Source organism: Mustela lutreola, chromosome 18 (genome assembly GCF_030435805.1).
Source record: "Mustela lutreola isolate mMusLut2 chromosome 18, mMusLut2.pri, whole genome shotgun sequence".
Classification (NCBI taxonomy): domain Eukaryota; kingdom Metazoa; phylum Chordata; class Mammalia; order Carnivora; family Mustelidae; genus Mustela; species Mustela lutreola.
The window spans coordinates 32,973,133-32,996,836 of record NC_081307.1 but is presented as its reverse complement, the minus strand read 5'-3'; the positions used below and the strand labels follow the sequence as shown (position 1 = coordinate 32,996,836).

The 23,704-nt window shown below is 36.7% G+C and overlaps 1 long non-coding RNA gene across 2 annotated transcripts in view; it reads right to left on the bottom strand.

Annotated features, from left to right (window-relative positions):
• Positions 1-6,643: 6,643 nt before the first annotated feature.
• Positions 6,644-23,704, bottom strand: part of LOC131820559 (uncharacterized) — a 97,672-nt gene continuing 80,611 nt past the window's right edge. Inside the window, exon 3 of one of the 2 annotated variants that reach the window (XR_009349696.1) lies at positions 6,644-6,737. This is a non-coding gene — a long non-coding RNA (uncharacterized LOC131820559). Of the gene's footprint in view, positions 6,738-22,083; positions 22,519-23,704 lie in introns of those variants that run through there. The other variant, XR_009349694.1, reaches the window with a different exon arrangement.

Sequence of the window (23,704 nt, the reverse complement as noted above, 5' to 3'; positions counted from 1 at the left end):
ATCTAATCATTCAGCACAGATGGTGGAGATCTCTGACATGGACCAGTTACCGTATACATAGATGACCTGATCAAAATTAGCATCCACTTTAGAAAAATTTATTATCCATTCATAAAATTCAGTGGCATAACATAAATGTCATGCCATCGTGGGTCTTGCATCAGTAACTGATTTGTTTATGATACAAACGAATTTTCCCCATTCTGCCTCTTTTCCAGCAATAACAAGGAGAAGCACGAACAGGGAATGTTATTATTTCCCAGCCACAGCTCAATGCACCATGCAATCAGATCCTTCGTCAGAGCATCCTGCCACAAAATCAGATCGTGTGAATTGTCAGAGGCAATTTTATAAATATATATTCATTTAAAGCCTCAGTATGCTTGCTATAGTGTAGGACAAGTACATTTCTTTCCTTTTTTTTTTTCTTGTGTGGTGATTGTATTCTGAATTCTTATGTATGGAATAATTACATTTCTTAAAATACGGTTCAACTTTGGAAAAATAATAAATTCCCTATCCGCCTATCACAAATATTACCTTTCTAAGCCCAACACATTAAATTATTATGATTTGATTCGGTTATAATTTTCTCCCAGGGTAACCTCTTTACAAGGTATTTTTAAATGCACTTTTCTGAAATTTCAATAAATATTTTTGCTGAGCCACGTTAGAGTTTAATAACAACTCACTACGCAGTGAAAAGCTTGTAAAAATTTGTTTGGATATATACATACAGACACTCACGCCCACACATAAAAATCACACTTCCTTTACAAGGAGCATGTTTCCACGTAATTTGTCACTTTGATTTAGTTTTGCTTGTCCCCGACAGACTGCCGAACACACGCTGGGTTTTGTTTACCCTTGCAAACGTTGAGCGGTGCTCTTCCTAAGGCTGGGGGTATTGATTAAAACGACTGAGCTGAAAATCAATCTGCACCTCATTGTAGAGGCCAGGTGACTTAGCACCACTAATAAAAAGATATTACGTGATTATTCTTAACAGGACCATGACGTGCTCTCTGAGGAACAACAGTGGAGAGACGGGCCCATCCTCCCTTAAAAATTACTTATGTGCCACAGAGAATCCACGAGGAGACATTTCTTCATTTAACATTAACTTAAGAAGTATTAAATACCCACGGCTGTACTCGGCGTAATTAGGAAGAACAAAAGACACAGAGGAGTCCTTCTCTCTCCTTAGGGAGCGGAGGCTAATGAAATGTAGACAAAGAAAGTGCAAGAGAACAAGGAAGGGGAACAAAGCACGTGTAAGTAGAAGTTGAGAGGAGCAGACACGAGGGGCAATGAAGTAATCACAAGGGTATTTTGGTTTAATGAAAAGTGCTTGATGAAGAAGTGGAAGAGAAAATAAGGGTGAATTTTTTAGGCAAAGGCTGTTGAATAGGGGTTTACGTGTGACGGCATTTAGCAGAAAGGGAAAAGTGTTCTTAGTTGGGAATATCTTTTCATGCACTTACGTGTCGCCTTATGTATAATGAGAACATAAGATAATTATAACAATTATGTACAATAATTATAATGAAATAATAATAATAATACTAATAATAGTGATAGGGCGTTCCCCTAGTGTAACGGTCTTCATCTCTTGCCTCAGTCTCCTAATCCTCTCCCCCTGGTGAAGGCAGCGACACATATGGTTTGTGGGTTTGGTGGAATTATCTAGCAAGTTTGATCAAGACCCATCCTCTCCCTCTCAGAGGGTCTTCTACCTGAAGACAGCATTCTCCTCTCTGCAGTCAATAAATGTGGACGGCCTCCTCACTGGTAGGCCAGGCATAGGTTTTCATGACCTCTGTGTGCCCAGGAGGGCGGATAAGTGAAGTTGAAAGTACCGTGATAAAGGAAGTGAACAGTCTAGACTGTAGTCATCAATGAAACAAGCATTAATTTACATCTGCCTTTTGTGCACGTCTCTAAATCCAACCTATACTAGAACATGCAACAGAGTAGCATGATTTGCTGGACCCCTCAAATACCACACTTCGATGTTTATAACTGAACTGTATCTAAACACTAGTTACAAAATTATGCAGAGAAGGTCGGACTTTGGGAAAAGGTTCCCCAAATTTCTGAAGTTTTGGTTCGAGGAGGTCAAACAATGCTCCCTCTCTAACCAAATAAGCCTGTTTGATTCAATATTCAATAAAATGCAAACTGACGTAGCTGTACTCGACTTCTTTGATTTCTACCCCATTTAGGTAATGACCCATGTAGGTCTGAAACTCGTAAGGTTTAAGTGCTGAGAATACAGGAACCAAAAAAGGATGAGAATTGAAAAACTCCCAACATTAAATGTCAACTTTCAGCTTCCTTGTGTCATCCAAGACTTAATTTCTATAAAACTACTCCTTTTATGTCTCAGATTCCGTGAAGGTGCTCTGCTCTTCCCACCACCTGGTATTACCTGCGTATCCGGCACCAGATAGGCCGTATCTGACAGATGGAGGAAAGCAACAAATGACTATGCTGGGAGGCACGTGCATTTGTCGATGGCCTCAGTCCAGGAAGAGAAAAGAAGGAAAATAAAAAGTGAAATAAGCCAAAATAAACGTTTTATCAAAAAATGTAGTATTTCAAAGTTTCAATAACAAAATCAGATACAGCTGTGCATGCAAATAATTTCTTTTCTGAAATTTAAGACAAATGGGTATAAAACATAATGAAGGGAATAACAGAATAACGTTCAACCTACAAACACTGTTACCCTTTACTCACAGAAAAAGTTCCATCACTATGGCTTTACTTCTACAGCAAAATGTTAATATAGATGCATGTGCATACACACAAATTGTAGAACACATAGACTTCTACTGACAGAGTGAAAGAGAGGATATAGCCTATCAACCACTCCCAGTCACATCATCTGTCTTCTCAACAGCTCTGTGAAGTAGACACCACCCTACTCTCTTAATGATGAAGAAACAGGTTCAGAGTGGGTAAGGAAACCACTTTATTAAAGTTCTATTTTAATTTCACTAAACCCACCCATTTTAGTGGTCTGAATTCTCCTAAGAATATCGTTCTCACATAAGCGTAAACTTATGCCATTTTATTTATTTTTTAAAAATTTTTATTTCTATATTTCTTTCTTTATTTATTTGATAAGAGAGAGACAGTAGAGAGGGAACATAAGCTGGAGGAGTGGGAGAGGGAGAAGCAGGCTCCCTGCTGAGGGCTCAATGCAGGGCTCAATCCCAGGACTCTGAGATCATGACCTGAGCCAAAGGCAGACACTTAACTGACTGAGCCACTCAAGAACCCTTACTTATGCCATTTTGACCTAAGTGTTGCATCAATTAAACAGAAATTCCCAGGCTTTTGTGTCCTGCTCTGCTAAGTAAAGGAGTATCCATTTATTCCTATTTATCTCTATAGCTCTGGAGCTACTGTTCTCTTAATTGTGAGAGCGTACTGGAGATGACTCACGTGATATTAAAGTGATATATTATATGGTTGGCTATAAAGTTTTACCTAGGATTTTGCTAAAAATATGATACTTGGATTCCATACCCAGGGATTAGGATTCGAATTTGTGATAGGGTCGAGAAGTCTGAAATTATAGCATATCCTCACATGATTTCAATGCAAATGTTCCCAGCACCATACTCTAGGAAACATCATCTAAAAGAAAGGTTTGAGTTTACATCATGCCATCCATTTTAGCAGCTTCTACTTTGTTCTTATTCAGGAACGCTTTGCTTGCAGGGGGGAGGAAAAAAGAAAAGAAAATGTATTCATGTATGTATAAACACACTATTGTAGACAAAGTTATCTTTTATCATGAAAGATTAAAGCCAAGATAATAACAAAATTGCATATATAGGACAATTTAACTTAATTTTGGTAGCTATACCTGCCGTGTCTGCAAGTATAATTTAATTAAAATGGAGAATGTGATATCTGGGTAATACATTTTTGAACCTTCTATCTAATTACCATCTCTAAGTGCACTGACCTCATGCTGCTACTAAACAACGGAAAATAATACAAAATATATTTCCCAAAATGTTCCTTACAGAATTAGTGCAGTTAGCCAATTTTAAGTAAGTGTTTACTTTCTCTTTTCCATTTGAGCTTATATATATGTGTTAAAATATAGAACTTTAGAAAGCTTGAAATTACTCAATTTTCTGTATTAATGGCAAAAGTTTATGAACATATTATTTCAGAATACTTTTCCTCTCCTTCATAAAATGAAGGAACAATTTTATGAAGGAGAGGAAAAGTATTCTGAAATAATATGTTCAGTTCCTAGCAAATTCGTACTTAAAAATAAAATACTATATAGAGAATTAACAATAAACAATATACTATAGAGAAATATACAATAAACAATATATAGAGAAATAAAATAAACAATATATAGAGAAATTATAAATATAAAAAATAAGTGATGATTTTCATAATAGTTTCAAATTTTTCATTGCTTTTAAATGTTCACACAGAGATAATTTACACTTTGAACTCAAATGCAGCCTGTTGGAGGTATTTAATTATTTATTAAATGTAGTATCATGCACACTTTAAATTCAGAGGGTTAGGTTTTACACAATGAATTCGTGTAATGCCTTTTCTAAGAATACACTCTGAGTTTACAAGTATTAGGAAATTCTGAATAAGAAATGACTTACATCAATAGGAGAAAGACAATTATCTTATAGGGCTTCACTCATAATGTGAAATAGAGGACTATAGTGGAAGAAAGGGGAAACAGAACAGGAAGTCATCAGAGAGGGAGAAAAACCATGAGAGGCTCTTAACTATGGAAAGCAAACTGAGGTTTCTTGCAAAGGAGTTGGAGAGAGAATGGGGTAACCGGCTGATGGGCATTAAGGAGGGCACTGGGTGTTAGATGCAACTGATGAATCATTGAACACTACATCTGAAACTAATGAGGTACTATATGCTGGCTAATTGATTTAGAACAAAACAATTAAATTAAAGCAAAAAGAAATGACTTACATATATGACAAGTTTATTTGAAGCAATGTGCAGAGAAGTTTGAATGAGATGGTTTTATGGCAAAAGCTGATGCCACAGAATTGAAATATATGGACCCTGGAAAGAGATGATCTGAACGAGGTGTGTCACATGTGCTGATGAACCTCATGCAAATCGGCATTTTGTGTTACCATTTCTTGTTCTGTAAGATGGAGTTAATATTGTGTCCTTAACAATCTTATTGGGATTAATGTACAGAGCATTTATACATTAGTGTACTATTCACTGTTCTTTAGACTACTTAGTACCTTATAAAACATCAGTTATTATTGCCTATTTCAAAGTTATCAGATATATTGGACAAATTTTTGCATAATTCTTCTACGTCATATAAAAAATAGATGTTTTGAATACAGAATAGAAAATATTTAATGCCCTCATGAAGAAATAAATATATTCTATATCATTATTATTCACCATGCCCATAAAATAAATCTATTACAATGAAAATCTACCCATTCACAAAGTGTTTTAGAAGGGAAAGACATACACTGTTGGGCAAGTAGTGTGGCATGGTAAAGTTTTACCCTTGACCAAAGTAATCTATTTTCTCTCTGCCTGTGTTCCTTCTTTCTCTTTCCTTCTAATCCTTCTTCTGTCTTTCCTCTTTCTGTATCCTATTTCTCCTCTTCTCTCTTCATGGCTTGTTTAAAAATATATTATTTTCTTGTATGTGCTTTCTTATGAGTTGTTCTACAAATCATAAAATTAAGCATAGGTTTTTTGCACTCCTTCACTTATGAAAACTGAAATTGTGCTTTTTTTCATTAATATCAGTATCTATGGACATATCAATATGTATCTTAGATTCCAGCATTTATTCACTAATGCACATCTCTTATTATATGCCAAGGACTGAGCTTGATGACAGAAATAGAAGAATATGAGAAGTAAGCTGCTTATATTCAAAATGAAACAATACAAAACTATAGAAATAGGAGAACCCCAGTGGTTGCAATGGGTTGAAGGAAGAAGGATGAGTGCGGAGAGGACAGAGGATGTTTAGAGCAATGAAATACTTTGTATATTATAATGGTGGCTAAATGTCATTATACATTTGTCCAAACCCATACAAAGTCCAACACCCATAGTGAGCTGTGATGTAACTTAATGGAGTCTGAGTGATGACGTGCCCACATAGGTTCATTAATTTTAACAAATGTCCAGTTCTGGTGGGGGATGTTGATAATGGGGAGACGACCCACAAGTGGGGTCAGGAAGTGAATGGGAAATCCCTGTACCTTGTATTCAATTTTGCTGTAAACTTAGAGCTGCTCTAAAAAAACAAAACAAAACAAAAAACAGAAAAACAACCAACCAACCAAACAAACAAACAAACAAACAAAAAACCCACACACACAAAAAACTAATAGCCTACAAAGGAAAATACACGCCAAAAATTATAACATAAAACTGTGGGTTTTACTGGAGGAATGCGCTAAGTAGTCTGAGAACACACACACACACACACACACACACACACACACACACACACAAGGATTCTCTCTCTACATGTTGGAGAAGTGGGGGTGCAAGTAGGTGACAGAGAAGAGAAGAAACTATTTGAGTGAAAATATGGGTAGTATTTTGTCAGGAAGACTCTCGGTGCAGATACCTCAGGCAAGCAGATGGTATGTGAGGGCACCAGATCCTGGAAGATCACTGTGAGGTCAGGGGGGCCCCCGCCATCAGTAATTCTAGACCTGCAACTGAAAAGGGGAGGTAGGCAAGCAATAAGGCTTCAAACTTAGGGCTGCAAGCAATAAGGAGTCTGAAATTTATTTTCAGAATAAATGAGGCGTTCCAGGGATATGAGGAAGGCAATATATGATTTGTTAGAGCTAGGTGTTTGACATTCATTTGAAGCATTGACGGACTGAGAGGAAGCCGATTAGAGGCTTGGGCAGGAAGTGTCATACGTAGGTTGCACTGCAGTCATTTTCACAAGGATTTGATCCTAAATTTACAACTTAAGGTACAAATAATATACAGTCAATATTTCCCAGAAAAAAATAGTTAGAAATATGACACATTAAAAACTAACATATTGGGGCCCCTGGGTGGCTCAGTCGGTTAAAGCCCCTGCCTTCGGCTCAGGTCATGATCCCGGGGTCCTGGGATGGAGCCCGGCATTGGGCTCTCTGCTCAGCAGGGAGCCTGCTTCCCCCTCTCTCTCTGCCTGCCTCTCTGCCTACTTGTGATCTCTGTCTGCCAAGTAAATGAATAAAATCTTAAAAACAAAAAACAAAAAACCTAACATATTATCTATAAATACAAAATAAGTTTCTGCTGATTGGGGTTTTCTCTATCTTACTCACTATCATACTCCTAGAGCCTACAAGATGCCTGGCACTATGATATGCTTAATAAACACTAGTTAAATATGTGAGAGAATTTCAGTAACACAGAACTGGAGGATATAAGATGGAAAAATCTTATACATTTACCCTTAAGAAAACAAAACTTCAGGACTATGAGACTGATTTTCCACCAATGCCTGAATTACAGAAATTTGACAATGTTAGTATTTCTTAAATGACAGAGTTTATCTGGGGTTACTTCATATCAACCAGATGAAATTTTTGCTTATGGTTTCCAGAGACACAAGTAAGGAATGACGGGGGACAGGCTGATCTCACAAACTAAGCTGAATGAAGCTTTATTTGTACAACTGGACTGGTTTTGTCTGCTCAGGAAATGTTCAAATATGGTCTCCGTTTGGTTTTGATTTTAACAGACTCTGACTGAACTCTCCCCTCTTCATACTCCCTGCATATAAATACCGCATAGTCCAGACGCTTAACAGAGCCACCTGTAGCTTGCTACACTTTGTGTGGTCCCACTTGCTATACCTCTGCTATTCCTGAATAAACTCATCATTTTGACCATTTTGAGCTTCCCTCGGTTTACCTTTTTTTGGTAGCTTTCTAACTAGTTAAGACAACAATAACCAAGTTGTCCTCCTCTGTTGGTAAAGAGAAGGGTTTTGTGTATTAGTTTGTGTTTCCGCTCAGTGCCGGTTTAAGTAGCTAGTTTACCATCAGGGTCCACACTGTATGAAAAACACCTATTGTCATAGCCCAAGAATATATTCAATGAAAAACATATACACAGTGGCAGGTATCGAATAACATCCAACACTGAAAGAAAAACAAACTCCAAATCCTGTTTTATGTCAGCCTATGACATCAAACATAGGACACGTTTTATGAACGTTGGCAACCGAGGGAGAAACGGCATGTCTCACTCCTTCCGCCGCCTCCCACCAGGTCTCCTTCCACATCCCAAGTTTCAGACACTTAATCTTCACATTTATGAATCCATTGTTTTGGAACAGTTTTATAGAAAGAATCATGAGGACTTCAACATGGCAGCAACAACAGAGGTAAAGAGAAGAGAATTCTTACGAGGAATTTTTTTTTTTTTTAAGATTTTATTTATTCATTTGACAGATAGAGATCACAAGTAAGCAGAGAGGCAGGCAGAGAGAGAGAGGAAAAGAAGCAGGCTTCCTGCTGAGCGGAGAGCCCGATGCGGGACTCAATCCCAGGACCCTGGGATCATGACCTGAGCTGAAGGCAGAGGCTTTAACCCATTGAGCCACTCAGACTCCCCTCATGGGGAATATTTTAGAGATTAAATAGACAAGATACCTTTTTTTGGTAGCTTTCTAACTAGTTAAGATAACAATAACCACTAATTTGTGTGAAGGATTATGAGACTAGGGCTAGTCATAGATGCTTGTGGTATAGAAACATTCATTGTCAAAGATTCAACTCGTAAAGATAGAAACATACAAAAAGTTCTTTCCTTGTTGCAAAGGATTGTAATTTTAGCCTGAACCTAAAGATCCTCAGGTGAATATTTTATTCTTAAATACAGTTTCTGTGCAGAGTTTGTTTTAAACTCAGGAGAGAGACATGACCTGGAGAGAAAAGTGTACCACTCCTTAGTGAGTCTGTGTATTTGAAGTCATCTATCTGGATATGGTTTCTTAGGGAGATTGTGGTCTGCGAATAGAATTCTAAAGACAGGACCCTGTGGAATAACAACAAGACACGATAGCCAAAAAAAAAAAAAGTCATAACAAATAGTGGTCAAAAAGTCAAGGGCATCTAGAGAAGGAACAGGAAGATAGTTGCACAGGAGAAGAAAGCTTTAAAAAACAAAAGTTTGTCAAAACTAGAATGAAATGTGGAGAAGGCAGGAAAGAATACAAAGAATTACATGCTCTGGTTCCATGAGATTCTTGGTAACCTTGATGAGAAACTTTCAATTCATGTTGTAAACACAAAGCTATCTAGTATTTCCCCTTCTCATCTGAACATGTTCCTGGACACTTCCAAAGATGCAAGGACCTAGAACAAAGCTTCCCAACAGAGCTTCTAGAGCTTCTCTAGAGCTTCCCAATAGTGGGAGGAATTGGTGTCACAAATCTTTAGATACTGAACCCCGCCTCCTGATTCTTAGGAATCAGCATGGCTCCTGGGCCCGCTGGACTAGAGGCACCCCATCCTGTTGTTCTTGTCTGCCACAGTCTCCGTGTGGGTCATTATGTGAAAGGAGTTGGGAATTACTGTGGTCTGCAGACCTGCAAACGCGTCCTCTAACATTTTTCCTGATGCCCCACTCCTGCAAGCCATGCTGGTCTCTGGGCTATTCCTTGAACGGAAGCAAGTTTAGGACTATTTACACTCCCTGCTCTTCTCTGTCCCATGCAGCTCTCCTTCCTTTAGGTTCTTTATAAAACGCCATCTCCTTACAAAATCCTCTCTTAACAGCCCTGGCTAAAATAGGCCCCATATTCTCTAACAATTTTTTTTTTTTTCTTCATGACTCTTACTACTATCCAATAGAGTTTAATTCAATGTGTCAGTGTATTGCATATCTTCCTTCACATATGCTATGTGCTATGAGAGTAACGCCTTATATTGTTCACTATCATATCCTAGCAACTAAAAAATGTCTGGCATACAGTAAATACTAAATAGTTGTGGACTAAATGGAAGAATTAAAGAACATGGACTTGAGATTGGAGTAGTTTATCAGCAAAACCCACACTGAATGTTCAGTGTTGAAAAAAAGGAAACAGCAGATAACACTGCTTTAGACTTGATCTATGATATTAATACTTTTAGCACCTAAGTGTTATATTAGTCATGTTGTGTGTGTATGTGTGTGATTGTACGTTTCTACATGTATCTCTGTGTCTTACAATCAGTCCTTTCTCTCAAACTGATAATAATTTAGTTTACAGTATAAAGAAAAGATGTATTTGCATGAACCAGAGTGATAAATTAACTGTTCAATTATATGGTTTACATAAGGGGTTACCAAGAGGATCTGATCATTCAGAAGCACCTAAGGAGTTTTAAATATAGAGGCTCTGAACCATAGTCCCTGCCATTCTGATTGAAATACATCTGGGATTAATATCTGAAGGTCTGCACTTAAAATTTTCCTGGGTATATAGGTTAAGTTTGAATACCTTAAGTTTGAATACCACTACTGTAGATAATCATTATTTCAGGGTCTAACATATGGGGGTGGGGTGTGAGGTATAGCAGGTGAGGTTTAGAAATAATTTTAAGACTTTAAAGAAGTTGCGAAATCTAGGCAGCCAGGAAGCAAAAGTACAAGGAAGAAGTGGCTTCTATCTCTTTAAAAAGATAAACCAGCATGAGCTATAGTCCTTTTACTCCAAATCGAACCTAAACAAAAGACAAAACAAGAGGAAAATGTGAATTCCAAAGGAAACAGAAAGAGGACATCTCATTGGTACTTGAGGTCCTACTGCCTTGTGGTGAGTGTGGGGGTAGATGGCTGCTGTGAGGGCAGCCTGTGTTCTAGGAAGTGATGGGAAGACATGCAGGAGAAAGCTTTTTGCTTTCTGCTCTTGCCTCTTCTCAGTGTGGAAGAGATGTATGGAGACAGTTAGGCACGGTGCTCATGTTCCACAGTAGAGGTTGATATGAGCCAAGTTAGGGACAGGAGAGGAAGAAAACAAGGAAGGAAATGCTCTTGAAGAGGTATTTCTCAACCCTTTCCGGGACAACTCCTCCCAGAGAGGAGGTGAACCTTGGGACCAGCCGAAGTAAATGAGATGGCTCCAACAGGAAGAGGGTGGTAATTATCCCTGTGCCTGGGAACTTGTTTTGGGGGGGTTTCTTTCCATGATGCTTCTTAAACACACCTTTACCTTGAAGCTCAACATAAATGGTAGCCCTACCATCAAATCTTCCCAGATACATTCTTATTTTATTTTATTTTTTAGTGTTAAGAACTACTTTTTAAAGACTTTATGTATTTATTTGACAGAGAAAGACACAATGAGAGAAGGAGCCCAAGCAGGGGTAGTGGGAGAGGGAGAAGCAGGCTTTCCGCTGAGCAGGGAGCCCGATGTGGGGCACGACTCCAGGACTCTGGGATCATGACCTGAGCTGAAGGCAAATACTCAATGACTAAGCTACCCAGGCACCCCCTCACCCACCCAGACATATTCTTAGAAAAGACAGATGCCATGCCTAGGAGAGCAAAAGTTACGCGCTATAAGCAGACTCCTACCGAAAAGGACAACTCCTCAAAAGACAGAAAATCAACCAGAACAAGGTATAATATTAAAAGCAGAATTATTAAAATGTGTGCCCCAGAAATTTAAAATAAGCAGGATAAATATATTGGGAAAGTAACAAAATTTTAGCAAAATGATAATGAACAAGAAGGCATAAAAGTAACTTTTTGTATTATGTTATGTTAGTTGCTATACAGTACATCATTAGTTTTTGATGTCGTGTTCCATGATTCATTGTTTGCGTATAATACCCAGTGCTCCATGCAATCTGTGCCCTCTTTAATACCCATCACCAGGTTCACCATCCCCCCACTTCCGCCTTATAAAACCCGCAGTTTGCTTCCCAGAGTCCATGGTTTCTTTTCTTTTTTTTTTTTTTTTTAAAGGTTTTATTTGTTATTGGACAGAGAGAGATCACAAGGAGGCAGAGAGGCAGGCAGAGAGAGGGGAAGAAGCAGGCTCCTCACTGAGCAGAGAACCTGAATGCGGGGCCCGATCCCAGCACCTCGGGATCATGACCCGAGCCGAAGGCAGAGGCTTAACCCACTGAGTCACCCAGGCGCCCCGAGTCCATGGTTTCTTATGGTTCACGTCCCCCTCCAATCTCTCCCCCTTCATTTCCCCTTCCTTCTCCTACTGTCCTCCATGCTGTTTCTTATGTTCCACAAGTAAGTGAAACTATATGATAATTGACATTCTCTGCTTAACTTATTTCACTTAGCATAATCTCCTCCAGTCTCATCCATATTGATGCAAAATATTGATGATATTCCATAGTGTGTACGGACCACAACTTCTTTATCCACTCATCTGTTGAAGGTCATCTTGGCTCTTTCCACAGTTTGGCTATTGTGGACATTGCTGCTGTGAACATTGGGGTGCATATGACTCTTCTTTTCACAGATACATCTGTATCTTTGGGATAAATACCCAGTAGTGCAATTTCTGGGTCATAGGGTAGTTCTATTTTTAATTTTTTGAGGAACTTCCACACTGTTTTCTGAAGTGGCTGCGTCGACTTGCATTCTCACCAAAAGTATAAGAGGGTTCCCCTTTCTCCACAACTTCTTCAACATTTATTGTTTCTTGTCAGTTTTTGCCATCCTAAGTGGTGTAAGGTGGTATCTCAATGTGGTTTAAGGGGCATAAAGGTAACTTGTGGAAATATTTTTAAAAGATTTTATTTATTTATTTGGGAGAGAGAGAGAGAGAGGGAAATTGCATGCACGGAGAGAGGTTCTAGGGGACAGGTTGAGGAGAGAGAACCTCAGAGGCTCCCCGGTGAGTGCAGAGACTGAGCCCAAGGGCTCAAACTCAGGACCTTGAGATCCTGACCTAAGCCTAAATCAAGAATTGGATACTTAATCAACTACGCCACCCAGACACCCCTGACTTAAGGAAATATTAACAAGGAAATCTCGTTGTTGATGTAAAAGGCAAAAAGATGAAGACCACAGTGCACTGAATTTTGCAGAAAAAAGTAGTAAAATGCAAGATGACAGAGAGGAACACTTTTGAAGGCAACTGGAGGGGATTAAGAAAAAGGTAATATAAAATAAGTACAAACGGAGTAGAAGTTCTGAAGGAAAAATATCACAAATGCAGACGAGGAGGTACTGGTAGAAATATGTTGATAATTTGTCCAGAATTAGAGAAACAGTAAGTTTCCATTTAAAAGACTCATAAAGTGAGTAAGGAAAGAGAAGGAAAATCACACAGGCAAATTTTAGTTGATTGTAAGAACATTGCTACATTCATAATGCTTCCAGAGAAATATAACAAATCACTTAAAAAATTTTATAATTCCTTGGGGCACCTGGGTGGCTCAGTGGGTTAAAGCCTCTGCCTTCGGCTCAGGTCATGGTCCCGGTGTTGTGGGATCGAGCCCCGCATTGGGCTCTCTGCTCCGCAGGGAGCCTGCTTCTTCCTCTCTCTCTCTGCCTGCCTCTCTGCCTACTTCTGATCTCTGTCTGTCAAATAAATAAATAAAATCTTTAAAAAAATTTACATAATTCCAATCAGCATCAGACTACTTAATAGCAACAAGAGATGTAAAAAGTCAAACACAAAACAAAACATCCTAATGTATAAATTTTTTTCAGAAGCTTGAGGACAAATACAGAAAATTAGTGAAGAGCATGGACAGTTCACACAAAAGTCCTTTAACACCATTTCATACATAATAAAAATGCAAAATAAAACTACAAAATAAATTTTTTCACCTAGTAGACTATAAGAGTGTTTAAGATTTCACACCAAACTAAGGTGGCAAAGCTATGAAGAATAAGGTTCACTCATGCACTACTTACAGGAATGCAAAATGGACACCATCTGATGGCGCTACAAATGCAATTAGCTTTGGATCCAGATATCCAACTTTTTTTTTTTTTCTTTTTAAGATTGTATTTATTTATTTGACAGACAGAGATCACAAGTTGGCAGAGAGGCAGGCAGGGGGTGGGGGAGAAGCAGGCTCCCTGCTGAGCAGAGAGTCCAATGTGGGGCCCGATCCCAGGTCATGAGCCAAAGGCAGAGGCTTTAAACCACTGAGCCACCCAGGTGCCCCAGATATCCCATTTCTAGGCTTAATCCAAAAATATCGCTTGAAATTTTTGAACAAAATAAAAAAATGTTTTTATTGTGGCAGACTTTGTAATGGCAATATATTGGAAAATGCCTAGATGCCCGTGTATGGGGGACATTTGGTTCAGAATCACACAGTGGGGTTCAGCAGCAGTGAAAAGGAATAAGAAAGATTTATACCCGCATAGTCAGCTCACACGGAGTGAAAAACAGCAAGGTGCAGAATACTATCAAGCAATTAAACATTTAAATGTATTTGTTTGCTTTTACAAAAATATGCAAGAAACATAGAAGGCATAAGTTCGAAACAAAAAATGCTTACTAAGAGGGTGGGTGAAATTGGAAAAAGTTAGGTTGAAGAAAATTTTGATTTAATGTATGCTAATGAGGTTCCTGTTCAAAAAACACATACTCTAAAGTGTAAGATAAATATTAAATGAGGGTAAAAATTTTGCAATAAACCTTTAAAACAGAAGAAGTCTAACTCTATACAATACAAAACATAACTACACATACAAAGAATTAATTTAAGTAACTTTAAGACACAAGGGGATATTTATTCTAAGGACAAGAATAATTGCAAAGAAATCTTGAAATTTATCTTATATACTTGTGAGTAGTGATACTGGTATAGAAATTAAGAAATATTCGTTTTTGTTGTAGGATAGATCAAGTGAATAAATGCATTGGCATCGTTAGGAACTATGATTAACACTGTAGGAATTTGGTAAATAGAGTAGAAATCAAATAAAAGTCCCTAAATACAGCTATTGGTATTTAGTAAATAATAAAGACATACTTTAAATTACTGGTAAAAGAGAAGAATTACTCAATAAATGGCAATTGTACATGTACCTAGCTCTTTTCATAAAGCTTTGATCACTAATTTAATCTTTACACCAAAATGAATCCCATATTGACTAGCTCATAAATGTAAGTACTAAGTAAAATATTTAGGTTTATTTTTAATCATTGTTAAAAGAATATTTTAAGTAAGAAAGAAAGTCAAGAAGCAATAAAGAATGTAGGAAGATATGACTAGGTCAAATAAGAAAACTTTTAAAAATCTGATATGGCAAGGATATAAAAATAATATATTTATATGCAGAATATTTGTAACATACATGAAGGACATCAGTCTTAGTTTTATAGAGACTCATAAATTAATTTTATTAATACAAAACATACAAATGTATAAATGGACAAATGAAACATATGCTAGAATTAAAAATAAATGGCATGTTAAATTTTAAAATGCTCACTTATTTCTAATTAAAAACATGCCAATCAAATAACACTGATATAACATTTTTTCTGCATTAAATTGGCAACACATCAGGAAGTCAGATACTATCTCATCTTGACAATTGAGTGAGGGATTTATAATTTTCACATATTGCTGTTCCGGGCTAATACTCAGGTAGAAATCACCACTGTGGCCATATGTTCTAGTTGGTGTGAGCATCTGTTCTAATTGGTCAGTGCCTGTATTCTAGTAAGTGTAAAATGCATTTAATATCTCCCTTGTGTGAATAGGGTTATACACTGGCATATCTTTTTTATAGCACACTTGGCATTATGCATCCAGATTTAAAAAAAAAAAAAAAAGCATGCACTTTGGTTTAATAACTCTAATGATAGGAATATATCCCCTCTTCTAATATGCAAAAATTATTTATATCTTAAACTTACTATATGGCATTTTTCATAAACAATTTTAACTTCTCTTTTTAGAGGATCTCATTACTAAGTTTTGCTTCTATGTAGGAGGGGGCTTCACCAGCTAACACTCTTGGATCTTATCAGGCTGCCCATATACTCCTCTTTCATCTGATTGGGGGCTTTGGGATGAAGGAATTGGCAAGATTTGTCAATTTTATCGGTCTACCATTCTCCTTTGGGATCACCTCTAAAAGAAACAAAACAAAACAAAACACTTTCAACTACTCTCTAACATGCCACCAGATTAGCAATAAAGGCTCTGGCCCTACATGGAACTTGCTCCTAGTCAGTTGAATCTTATTCTGATACCAAGTATTTAAAATGTAAGAGTATTTGGGGCACCTGGGTGGCTCAGTGGGTTCAGGCCTCTGCCTTCGGCTCAGGTCATGCTCCCAGGGTCCTGGGATTGAGCCCCGCGTTGGGCTCTCTGCTCAGCGGGGAGCCTGCTTCCTCCTCTCTCTCTCTGCCTGCCTCTGCCTACTTGTGATCTCTGCCTGTCAAATAAAATAAATAGAATCTTTAAAAAAAAAAAAAAGTAAGAGTATTCAATGTGTAAGCCAAATTCTCGCGTATCATCTTTCTTTAACATGAGTTGTATCCCTATTCTTCATCTACTTACCTGTTTATTCCTACCAGTTGATTTTGAAAAAAGATAAGGAAAGAGGGTTATATTTATTGTGCCTGCAATGAATTCCATCACATAGGCTAGAATACTGGAACTCAATGTCTTTACCCATGGACGTGGATAGCCATAGTGTCCACCTCACAGTGTGCGCAGAACCCAGACCATACACTTGAGATTCCGCTGGCTGCACTTGCCTCTATGCCTCAGCTACTGCTCTTAAATGAGACCACGTACTAAGGATGTGACCTCGTCTTCCAAGGATGACCATATGTTCCAATCTGACTGAGACAATCCAGCTTATACCTGTGCACTTAGTCTAATTATTGTGCTTAGTGTAACTAATAGTAAGCCCTTTCAATCTTAGAAGTGCCTACATTTGGAAGACTGGTTATACAGTTTCCTATTTAAATCTGTTGATTATTTTAGTCTCTTCCATGGGATAAGGGCTGGACTTTGCCTCAGCCTCTTTTTAAAAATAAATTTTTGACTTATTTATTTTAGAGAATGAAAGAGAGTGCAAGTGGGGTGGGGAGAGAGAGTCATAGGGAGAAGCAGACTCCCCGGTAAGCAGGAGGCTTGATCCCAGAATCCCAAGATTATGACCAGACCCGAAGGCAGATACTTAACTGACTGAGCCACCCAGAAGCCCCTGGCTCAGGCTCTTTTGTGTTCACTTTGGTTGAAACCTGATAGAATAAATCTTTGTGTCCATAAAGGTCCAATATGATCACAACATAGCCTCTCCTTTTCCCCAGAGTCTGTCCAGTGGAGTCTTATAACTCAATATAGAAGAGAAGGAAAGTTATTGCAGGATGGAGTGAACTTTTTCAGTGAAAGAAAGGAACCAGGGTGAATCCCAAAATGAAAGACATGAACTTCTTCCCCTATATAACTGATTAGAAGGGACTGTTTCTCTAAGGCCTCTCAGCAACTAGCAATATTCGGAGAAGTTGTAACACTTGGGTTTACTTTCCCTCTTTCCCTGACATACTCTCCTTTCTCTCTCCTTTGTTGACCTGGGGTTGTATCCAAATACATACAACATACAGCATGGACTTTTTTTTTTTCCCTCTGTTTTCTAGAGAACCCAGAGTAAGACAGTACCAGGAATGACCAAAAAAAAAAAAAAAAAAAAGCAAAAAACAAAACACTCATAATGAGTTTTCAGATTCAATATCTCACCTATCTGGAGGCAACAATAACTTCTTTGCCTTTTTTTTAAGAGGGGCAGTTATGGCATGCTATAAAATGACCCATTATAAAAACTTTCAGTTTTTTGAATTGGTATGGGGTGTAAGGAATCAAGTCATTAGATCAACTGGATGTTGCACTTGTTGGTTTAAGGGTGATAATACTTAGAAGGATGTGGTGTGGGTGGCTGTTTTTTATGACATTGCAGGTCTTGCAAAAGCGATATTATCTATCTACCTCTATCTATCTATCTATCATCCATCATCTACCTATATATCTGCCTCAGGCACTTAATTTCCAATTTAAGTCAAGTCCTAAATGTTAGAAGCCTTTAAAGCAGCTTTAAAGGAGTCAATCATGTTTCAGAAATACAAGAAATTTTGTGTTGAAATCAAGATTGAATGTGGCAGATCAACTCAGATAAAGTATAGTGTCCTACGTCAAATTTAGAGCTGTCACAGAAAATCAGTGGGAGCTCACAACTGGGGTTTTGGTGACTGAGCTTGTGAATCTTTAACTGCCCAAGTTCCCCCCAAACTCCCTAGCTGGCAGAAGGATCCCAATGCCACTGGCAAAAAGAGAATAGGTTTCTTGTCTGAAGATTCCACAGTGATCACAGCTAGAGCATTTGCTTCTTAAGGTGATAGTTTTTCACCTCAATATCTGCATTCACTACCCTCTTTGCCTTAAAGAAAATGATAGGGTCAGTTCTCAGCACTGCCAGAATTTGGAGGTATGAACTCTGTTCTGGAAAGAAATAGTTCAAAGACCAAAATAATTGAAGGAAGTGGGTAAACATTTTGTGAAATGCCAGGTGGTGGGGACAAAAGAAGACAGATTAGGGGAAAATGCACTGGTAGTAGGGCACTCATTTATGACATGGAAATCAGTATTCTGGTACGGTACTCTGGAAATGAGCTACTGGTGATGTTTTGTTGCAGTGGTTTCTTGAGCCCAGAGAAGAAAAGAAATAGTCTCCATTAAATGTGGTGGGAGAATGAGAACTTCTATGAACACAATTCACCAGAAATAGGGATCTGAAGACTCAGAGAGTAACAACCCTAGAATGGAGAACTGGGTATCCACCACTTGAACGTTCTCCAGGAGTGTTCTTTGGACAGTCTCTTCACTAAGGCACTGTGGACTGTCCTGGAGGTATGGGCACTAATACCAGAAGACAGTAACTCTAAGGTTGAAATGAAGTCAGATTCTAAGTTTTTAGAACAAGAAGCCTTGCATTGATGTATGCTGTATTAGTTTTAAGAGTTTTAGTATAGTAAAACTTTAGAGTGAAAATAAGGAGTAGGCTAGGTCTTCCCTTGTGACCTCGAAGATGTTCTCTAGAAGGAGATGTTTGGATGAATGCAGAAACTGATAATAAAAGAAAAACACAAGAGCAATCAAAGGAAAAGCTAAACAATTTAAGAATAATTGCCAGGTCACACATATGGCATCACTTAAGCTAGTAAATAAATATCCTAACACAAAATTATCTTTATATTCTTCACTAGAGGCCTGAGCAATTCTTTTTACCAAAATGTAAAATATAATTATTTCACTTTCTGTTTTATTTTAGATAATGCATTTTCAATATGCTTATTTGAGAATATAAAAATTATTAAGAGGAAAAGAAAAATCATTCCCCATCCCACCATATCTCATAATTGTTTTTATCATGAGAATATTTTGTATTTTATCCAATTAATTCTTGTCATTATATTGCATCTTCAATTATACATTCTTCTTTTTTTTTTTACTTGATTAGTACATGGCAAACACTTTTATGATTGAGTTCTGAAGGAAGCTGGAGAAAGACCCATCTTCTGCTTCTGTTTGCACATTGTCAGTGACCTGCTGCCTTATTCCACTGGTATGTGTGTGCTGGGGTGGAAGGATGCTCTGGGCCCCAAGTTACTTCTTCCACCAAATGTTCTTCCTTAACCTCTCTGCTTCCTGGACCAGGAACACTCATCACCCATGGTGAGGTGGTGAGGCAGGTGACTCCATAGATTCAAATTGCATGTGACAATGCATCGCCTCCAAAGTCGTCCTCATGGGTTCCAGCTCTCCTGATGTTCCAGTGTGGCCTAGCAACTTTGATTTCAAGTCCAGTTTTTCTTAGTAACTGTAGATCTTAGGACAAGAGTGACTCTAAACTTTCCCCCAGATGCAGAGCCACAGCCTTCCATTGTTCACCAGCTCCCACAAGTAGTCAAGGTCAAATCCAAATAAGACATCTCTAATGCCATGTCTCTCATAGGAGTCTTGCTACCCCTGATCAAGCTGTAAATGATACATTTTCTATCTCCAGAAAAATAAACCTTAGTCTGTAACACTGATTATTTCTATAGGATTAGTTTCTTGTAATAAAATGAGAGGGCCGAAGTTATGAAAACTTAAATTTATACTGGTCATAATTGGCCAACAAGGGAAGCATGAGCACCCAGTGTTTGAAATTTCCTAATTCCTGGATTAATTGGACACCTATGTTGGCCTGATTGAATATTATAGTTTTATTTTGCTTCTGGAAAATGTTTTAGTTTAAAACAGAAAATCACATTAATTTAATTTAAAGGATGCAATGATGAAGCTTCTTAAAGTATATCTCTATGTTTTACAATGGATTACTCTTTAAATTTTATCCTAGAAAGTTTTAAATCTTCTAAAACACTGTTGTACAGAAGCATATTGACATATGGATAAAGAAATTAAATCTCGAACTTTATTAAATAACACCTTATGTATGATAAATTAGATATTGCAAATTGATTAGCATATAACAGATTACTTAAATATTATATAGAATGTACAAAATCATATACTACAATTGACTTCAGATGGATCAGGAAGTTGAAGAAAATATAACAACTCTTTCAACTTATATATTTAGATTTTGTTTTTAGTTAAGAAAATTATTTTAATATTTTCAATTATAAATATTTTTTTTTACCAGTGGCCTTTTATTCACAGTATTTTGAGGACAATTATTTCTTTTATTGTTTCATATTCTTTTCAGAAGCCCAGTTTTTTGCATAGCTGTTTCATTATATTTGTGCTTGAAATACCTGAGAATTTCCATGGGTTAAACTTTCTCAATTAGCTGTGTGTGTCAATAGATTCTGGTCACCTTACTCTGATATTTCATTCTAAAATTTTTCAGCTAGAATGGTGATTAATATCCAAACAATTTTAGGCACATTTCTGGTTAGAAAGCAAACATTTGTCAAACTGTATGTTTCTCGAATGAAAGTTCATGGATATATGCAAACATACACACATACATATACATATATACATAAACATATAAATATGGGTATGTATGTATATCCATATATGTATACACATATATATTGCTATTCATAATTGCTATTAATTTTTCATTTTAAAATCTTCAGCTCTTTTTCTAGGAACTCATGTAATGCTACAATCATCCCAGTATATCAATTCCAACTCTCTTCTTATCCTTCACTTGCTATTGAATTCACATCTAGGAATCTAAAGATATTTCTTTACATGTCATTCTACATACTATTTTAGACATTTTTTAGAATATCTTGATTATATGTGAAATGATTAAAGGAAATAATGAGAAAAGACACTGACAGACATTTATATTTTGACTAAAGGAATCCCAAAATATTAAGTTACTTCTATTCCATGGAGATATAAATAATTTCCTTATATAATTTTGGGATGGCTTTCTAAATTCAAAACTAATATCAACAATAAAATATTGGAAAATTTCCAAAAATATTCCCAATGAAATATTCATTCTTAGAAGTTAATAATGATGATGATATATTTTATAAAATTAGCTACTAAAATGATCTTTCTAAATTTTTGGATAAGAATACATTAGATTCAGGTACACTTCTCAAATATTCTATAGAAAATTATTGGGTTTTTCAAATAGTGTTTCTGAATAGAGGGGGAAAGGGAAACGAAATTTTTTTAAAAAGGTTTTTAATAGAACTAGGTAGTGGAATAATCTAATTTGTTCTTGAACATCAAGTCATCTTTAGAAATGTCTCATTTTAGAAATGTCTCAGAAAGAAGAAAGTGTTTGTATTCTTTCTTCCTCACAAAAGATTGACTTTTATTATTAATGAATAAAACTTATATTAAATTTACAGCTCTCATGTGAATTACATTCAAAGACAGATGTTATGAGTTTGAACAGAACAAGACAGTTTAATAGGATCTTTCTTGTCATGATATTATATGAAAGATACGAGGAAATTCCCATAGGACCATTAGGTATGCAGAACTTATATTTATTTGCCTAAATAGCGTTCTTAGGAATTTTGCCCACATGCATTTTGCTCTGTTAAAAAGACATTTTCAATGTTAATTTTTTCCTTTCCTACTTCTTTTTACAAATTATAAGCATCTCTCCCTCTCTCTCTCTCTTTTTTTTTTTTTTCAGAAGAAGAGACACTTATAAAGAGCTGCCAAAAGTTTTTTCTTGCTAGAATTAATTTGAAAAATGACATTTATATCAGTAAGAAAATTGTTTTGGGGGATACATATGTCAACTAACATCACTATTGCCAAAAGAAGTCAATATTAATCCATATTCACAAAATTTATTAGCAGGATTTGAATTAATATATTATTTAAGGTTAACATCCCCTACAATGGAGACAATTAACATTCACTGTGAATGTTTTTCACTGTAACAGATACATTGTAGAAGTATGGGTTTTCAAAAGTATCTGTTCAGACATTTCCTTTGCTTTTCTTACTCTGGGCAATCTGTTAAAGCATGTCTTGCATCTGCCACGTCACTCTGAAAGACCTACAAGAGAAGAGCCATAGTAGATGCTGTAAAGGTCAACATGGACACTACACACAATAAGTCTCCAGAATTTAAATAAAATAAAATTTAAAAAAAAGAATTCCAAAATATATGTCCTAGGATAATCTTTATTTTTCAAAATGTATTTACCGGATATCCACCATTTTGCAAGTTTCATTAATTATAAAGATTGTGTATTATATTAGTAGTGGGAAAACCAATCATGGTAAATTGCATTGGATAGTGCTCTAGTTTCTTGTCATTTTCACATTAAATGTAAAAATGAACCAAGATGCCCTTCAATAGATGAATGGATAGAGAAGATATGATTCGTATCTATAATGGAATATTATTCAGCCATCAAAAAGGATGAACACCCACCATCTGCATCGACAGGAATGGAACTGGAGGAGATAATGTTAAGTGAAATAAGTCAAGCAGAGAAAGACAATTATCCTTCCCCCCCTTCTCTACATGCCTCTCTGCCTAACTGTGATCCTTCTCTCTATCAAATAAATAAATAAAATCTTTTTTTAAAAGACAATTATCATATGGTTTCACTCATATGTGGAATATAAGGAATATTGTTTTGGACCATGGGGAAGTGAGGGAAAACTGAAAGGGAAGAATTCAGAAAGGGAGACACATTATGAGAGACTCTCGACTCTGGGAAACAAACTGAGGGTTACAGAAGGGAAGGGGGTAGGGAGATGGGTAACGGGGTGATGGGTATTAAGGGGAGAAAGTGTGATGAATACTGGATTTTATACACAACTAATGAATTACTGAACACTACATCAAAAACTAATGATATATATTGGCTAATTGAACATAAAAAATGAAATGATAAAAAAAATTTTTAAAATTAAAAAAAGAATACTTTTTTTTGTGAGTGTGTAGACAAAACAAGGCATAATTCATTATACAAATGTTCAGGAGGCAGTAGGTTTAAACTATTACATCAAAAGCTTGAGTAGGCCTCTCAATCAAGCAAAAAATAATTCTGGATATGGCCCAACTATATGCTGATTATGTGCAATGTCATGACTGAGATATATTAAGTCTGATTTTTTATTTCCCCAGATTAAGATGGAGAAAAAGAAGGTGACTTTAATTCTTCCCCCTTTTAAAACAGTAGATCCCTAGTGGCATTGAATGTGCTAGACTAAACATTTTGGAAATGTGG